The sequence below is a fragment of the Papaver somniferum genome, unplaced genomic scaffold (genome assembly GCF_003573695.1).
Source record: "Papaver somniferum cultivar HN1 unplaced genomic scaffold, ASM357369v1 unplaced-scaffold_79, whole genome shotgun sequence".
In the NCBI taxonomy this organism is placed as follows: Eukaryota; Viridiplantae; Streptophyta; class Magnoliopsida; order Ranunculales; family Papaveraceae; genus Papaver; species Papaver somniferum.
Window position 1 is genome coordinate 1,876,916 of NW_020650859.1, and position 6,000 is coordinate 1,882,915.

The window sequence follows — 6,000 nt, forward strand, 5'->3', positions numbered from 1 at the left end:
GACTTGTGTACGCGAAAGCGTAAGCTCAGTGTCTAGAAGAAAGCCTTCATAGCTAGTCATGTGAGTTCTATTATTCAGAATACCACTACTCCTAAGTATAAAGACCCAGGGTCCCCTACCATTTCTTGTACAATAGGTAAGTACCGTGTTGAGAAAGCGTTGCTTGAATTAGGAGCCATTGTGAACTTACTGCCATACCATATGTACCTTAAGCTAGGACTTGGTGAGATGAAACCTACCCAGATAACACTCCAGTTAGATGATAGGTCCGTTAAAATCCCTCGTGGTGTGATCGAGGATGTTCTTATTGAGGTCGACAAGTTTATTTATCCAGTGGATTTCGTGGTCCTAGATACCCAACCTGTCCCCGACCCAGAGAACCAAATACCTGTGATTTTAGGTCGCCCATTCTTAGCTACGTCTAATGCGATCATAAACTGTCGAAATGGTATTATGAATCTATCTTTTGGTAATATGACTATTGAGCTGAATATTTTTAATGTAAACAAGCTACATTCTGAGCTAGATAGCACATGTATTGAAGAGGTGAACATGATAGGAACCTTAGTTCAGGAGTCATTACCAAACATCGTACCGGAAAATACATTGGAGAGTTGTTTATCCCATTTTAGCCTGGATTTCGACGATGATAGTAACATTGAACAAGTAAATGCTCTGTTGGATTCTGTTCCTATGTTAGATATTGATATATGGAAAGATAGGTTCAAACCATTACTAGCTTCTGAGTCTATCTTAATACCTTATTTAAAAGAGCCTCCTGAGTTGGAGTCTAATTATACATTTTTAGGCCCACCCGAGTCTTTCCCTGTGATTATAGCCTCCGATTTGGATAGTGATCAGGAAAGTAGTCCAGAGACCGTGCTTCAAGAAAATAAGGAAGCCTTAGAGTGTACCATAGAAGATATGAAGCAAGCTGAGGATGAACCACCTGATTATGACTTAGAGAAAGAAATTGACCTTTTTCAAGAACCCGATGGTCTAGAAATTAGGAACATTGTGACTAGTCATTGTAGAGGCACCCAAAATTCTAAGTTTGGGGGTAGAGATTGTCAATTATCCCCAATAGAAGTCCCTAACTTGGGACTCAAGCCTAGTGCATCTGAGGTATCGCTTGAGTGTATTCAGACTCCATAACCTGATCCGCCTGATAATGTCCAGGAGAAAATCCAAATGTTAGAGACCCGTTTTTCGGATGAATCTGTTTGCCGAGACACTCATATGAAGCCCAAGTGGGCACCTCAGATAAATCCAGTTGTCTTGCGAGAAACTTTAGATCAGGTTGTGCTCTATCTGCTCATTTTTCTGATCTTGAGCATTTGTCTCCTATTTGTGGCAGTTCTATTTGGTCTTATGGACCCACAATTATTTCGACTATTGGTATACGACTTTGGAAGGTGAAAATTCTTTTTGAGGTATTTGATGTCTAGCTAATGACTATAAATTTAGCATTTACTGGGAGGCTCCCGCGTTCATGTGATACGGTAATATCCTTCCTTATTTCTTTTCCCTCCAGTGGTAATAGTTTCTCCTTGTTCATTCTTTTATTTTCATCCTTAGAACATTGAGGACAATGTAAGATTTAAGTTTGGGGGTGGGGAAGAAACACTTTTTGTTAGCTTTTAGTTGCAATAAATAAACTCCAGAGCCTAGAAATTTATGCCTATTGAGGATTGCACTAACTATTCTAAGTGGATGGAAGCATTTTGATTGTAGGAGTTTGAGGAACCAATCTGATTAGATGGAAACATCTAAAAGAGTCTATTCATAAAAGCACAGAGCTCAGGTGTTAGAAATAACATGATAGTTTCACCATATCTCGTTGAGTCCTTTTCACTTCTATTTTTATTTTATTTTGTTTTTAAACTATGTTTCTCTAAGTGATAGGTGGGGCCCACGATTCAAGTTGTTACCAATGCTAGGGTGAATTAGAGTGATTGAGATACCATGAAAAAAAAAAAATTGAGACCAGACCATTTGACCAAAAGGAATAAATTCAATAAAGTCGACCACTGGTACCCTTGTATATGCCAGTTGTGTTGACCTAGAGTTAGGTTATCGACCACTGGTTCCCTTGTATATGCCAGTGTGTTGATATTAGTCAGACTAATATCTCAATCCATTAGGATAGGTTCATTTTGGCGGAGGCCTTCAGACAGATATGGGAAACGCCGTTCACTTAGTAAACATCAAAACCATCTATGTTTTTCTATATCCATCTTCTTGATCTATCCATGTGATTAGTTTTGACTCCGGATATTGATGTCCATAGTGCAACTATTTGAGTAGAGCTCTGTCACTTTATATGAATTTTAGTATGCTTGAGTGCAAACTCGTGTACATCAATTGGAATTTCGCATCAGGGTACTTCCTCCTGTAGTCAATAAGTATGCCAACCAAGGAGATTCTTTAGTGCCTTCCAAGGTTCTGCGTAGATAACTAAGGTCTGGAGTAAAGATTTTGTGGGTATATCTCCGGTAAGCCCTCCCGAGACTATAACTCGGCCACTAGGGCCACCTAGGGGTTTAAAGGCTTATTGCATACGCTAAATGCAATCGACGATGCCTGCGACAGTGAGTTAGGATTTTATTTTGTAGTTTTGATTTGCTCGGGACTAGCAAATAATAAGTTTGGGGGTATTTGATAGACGCATTTATGTGTCTAATATAGCTCATTTGTATATATTGTTAGTACTCGATATTGTACTTATTTGGTTATTTTATGTATTTGTAGGTGTTTTTGGAAAATAATCTCTTGCGGCGAATTTGGCTAAAAATGTGGCATTTGGACCTCCGTTGATAACGTACCGGAAGCGCCTCAGAAGTGTACCGGAAGTATCCCAGAAATACCCCGGAGGAACCCCGAAAAAAGTGCGGAAAATTCCCAAGAGGACACTTGCTATACGGACCCTTGATTTTGGATAAGGGGTAGCCTAATTACTAAGGGGTGACCCATTTCCAGGCATCTGCTAAAGGGAGACCAGCCACAGATAAGGGGAGGTCAACTTCTAAAATTCAAAATAAAATTTTGGCGGAAAAAAAGGCAGCAGCGTCAACAGTTTTGGATCAAGGATTTGAGCGACCTAGCAGGCGATTCAATGGGCAAATTTGATACCCACGGACTCTACAAGACATAAGGGACCTGTTAGAAGCGATTAGACCCATCTAATTGGGCTGGATAAGTCACAAAATCCACACAAAGTCAAGACAGTGCACACGGTCCCTGTTTAGGGTTTTTAATTGGTTTGAAAGATTTGGGAGAGATTCTTGCGTGGGATATACTTCAAAACAGTTGAGTTCAAGTCATAGAAGATTTTGGGAGCAATAGAATAGCTCACAGACGCATTCAAAGATCGACAGATGGAATTATTGTTCAAACTGCACGTGAAGAATAAGAGATTTATTCTCGAATTTGATCGAGTTTCTAGGGAATCTGAAGGCTATATAAGTGTTGGTTTACATTAAAGAAAGGTTAGAAACCTTTAGGAGAGAGTTTAGAGTCGATGAGATCCTAGGAGAAGCAATTATAGAGGAGACAACGCTGCTGCTGCTGCTGCCATTAAAGCTTCTGAAGAACACGAAGAACAGACTCTCAGAGTCAGTCGTTCTTCAGCAGACTTATTTTCATACCACTGTCGTTGTTTCACAGCAGTAGATAGTTATCGTTTACAGCAGTCTTAAATTACCATACTCTTTTGTAACAGTGGCGCTGTAACACCACTACAGCGTTGCTAATTCCTATTTCATCATATAATCATCAATAAAAACATCTATTTTAGCCATGAATTTATCTTGTGAGTGTGTTTTTGGGATGAGGAGCTAAACCCATTAGCCGAGACGACGGAGGAAGCCATTGGTAATTTATTGGTATAATTCTAATTTTTATATTTATTTGCAATATTATTATTTGATTATTTGCACGAATTAAAATTGAATTAATAGTTTTTATTGAGTAATTGTGAATTGACTTGATGAAGCATGCTGGGTTTTAGTAACTTTTGATGTTTTATACTTTTTAATTACAATTATTACTTCAAAAACTTATCTGAGGCAAATATAAGAATTGATTTTAAAGATAAAATTGCATAAGAACTATTTAGAGTTTACTATTAAAATGGTCATTGGTGGAATCCTAATCTTGGTATTTTTCTCCAAAACTTTGAATTATTTTATTTAGTTGCATGTTTAATTTAAATCTATAAAAATTGTTTTCTTCACAAGTCTGATACGAATCCGTTTACCACTATCTCTACAACCAATTGAAAATACATCAAATTTTTGGCGCCGCTGCCGGGGACCTGTGTTTAGTTAGCATTTTTTAGATTTATTTTTTTGGTTCCCAGAGCCCCGTTTCCCCAGCTGCTAGTTCCGACTAAGAGGGAGTCCAACTTTAATGATATATTGGAGGTTTTTAAGCAGGTTAATATCAACCTTCCATTATTAGATGCAATTAGGCAGATTCCCTCTTATGCCAAGTTCCTCAAGGACTTGTGTACGCGAAAGCGTAAGCTCAATGTCCAGAAGAAAGCCTTCATAGCTAGTCATGTGAGTTCTATTATTCAGAATACCACTACTCCTAAGTATAAAGACCCAGGGTCCCCTACCATTTCTTGTACAATAGGTAAGTACCGTGTTGAGAAAGCGTTGCTTGACTTAGGAGCCAGTGTGAACTTACTGCCATACCATGTGTACCTTAAGCTAGGACTTGGTGAGATGAAACCTACCCAGATAACACTCCAGTTAGCTGATAGGTCCGTTAAAATCCCTCGTAGTGTGATCGAGGATGTTCTTATTGAGGTCGACAAGTTTATTTATCCAGTGGATTTCGTGGTCCTAGATACCCAACCTGTCCCCGACCCAGAGAACCAAATACCTGTGATTTTAGGTCGCCCATTCTTAGCTACGTCTAATGCGATCATAAACTGTCGAAATGGTATTATGAATCTATCTTTTGGTAATATGACTATTGAGCTGAATATTTTTAATGTAAACAAGCTACATTCTGAGCTAGATAGCACATGTATTGAAGAGGTGAACATGATAGGAACCTTAGTTCAGGAGTCATTACCAAACATCGTACCGGAAAATACATTGGAGAGTTGTTTATCCCATTTTAGCCTGGATTTCGACGATGATAGTAACATTGAACAAGTAAATGCTCTGTTGGATTCTGTTCCTATGTTAGATATTGATATATGGAAAGATAGGTTCGAACCATTACTAGCTTCTGAGTCTATCTTAATACCTTATTTAAAAGAGCCTCCTGAGTTGGAGTCTAATTATACATTTTTAGGCCCACCCGAGTCTTTCCCTGTGATTATAGCCTCCGATTTGGATAGTGATCAGGAAAGTAGTCCAAAGACCGTGCTTCAAGAAAATAAGGAAGCCTTAGAGTGGACCATAGAAGATGTGAAGCAAGCTGAGGATGAACCACCTGATTATGACTTAGAGAAAGCAATTGACCTTTTTCAAGAACCCGATGGTCTAGAAATTAGGAACATTGTGACTAGTCATTGTAGAGGCACCCAAAATTCTAAGTTTGGGGGTAGAGATTGTCAATTATCCCCAATAGAAGTCCCTAACTTGGGACTCAAGCCTAGTGCATCTGAGGTATCGCTTGAGTGTATTCAGACTCCACAACCTGATCCGCCTGATAATGTCCAGGAGAAAATCCAAATGTTAGAGACCCGTTTTTCGGATGAATCTGTTTGCCGAGACACTCATATGAAGCCCAAGTGGGCACCTCAGATAAATCCAGTTGTCTTGCGAGAAACTTTAGATCAGGTTGTGCTCTATCTTCTCATTTTTCTGATCTTGAGCATTTGTCTCCTATTTGTGGCAGTTCTATTTGGTCTTATGGACCCACAATTATTTCGACTATTGGTATACGACTTTGGAAGGTGAAAATTCTTTTTGAGGTATTTGATGTCTAGCTAATGACTATAAATTTAGCATTTATTGGGAGGCTCCCGCGTTCATGTGA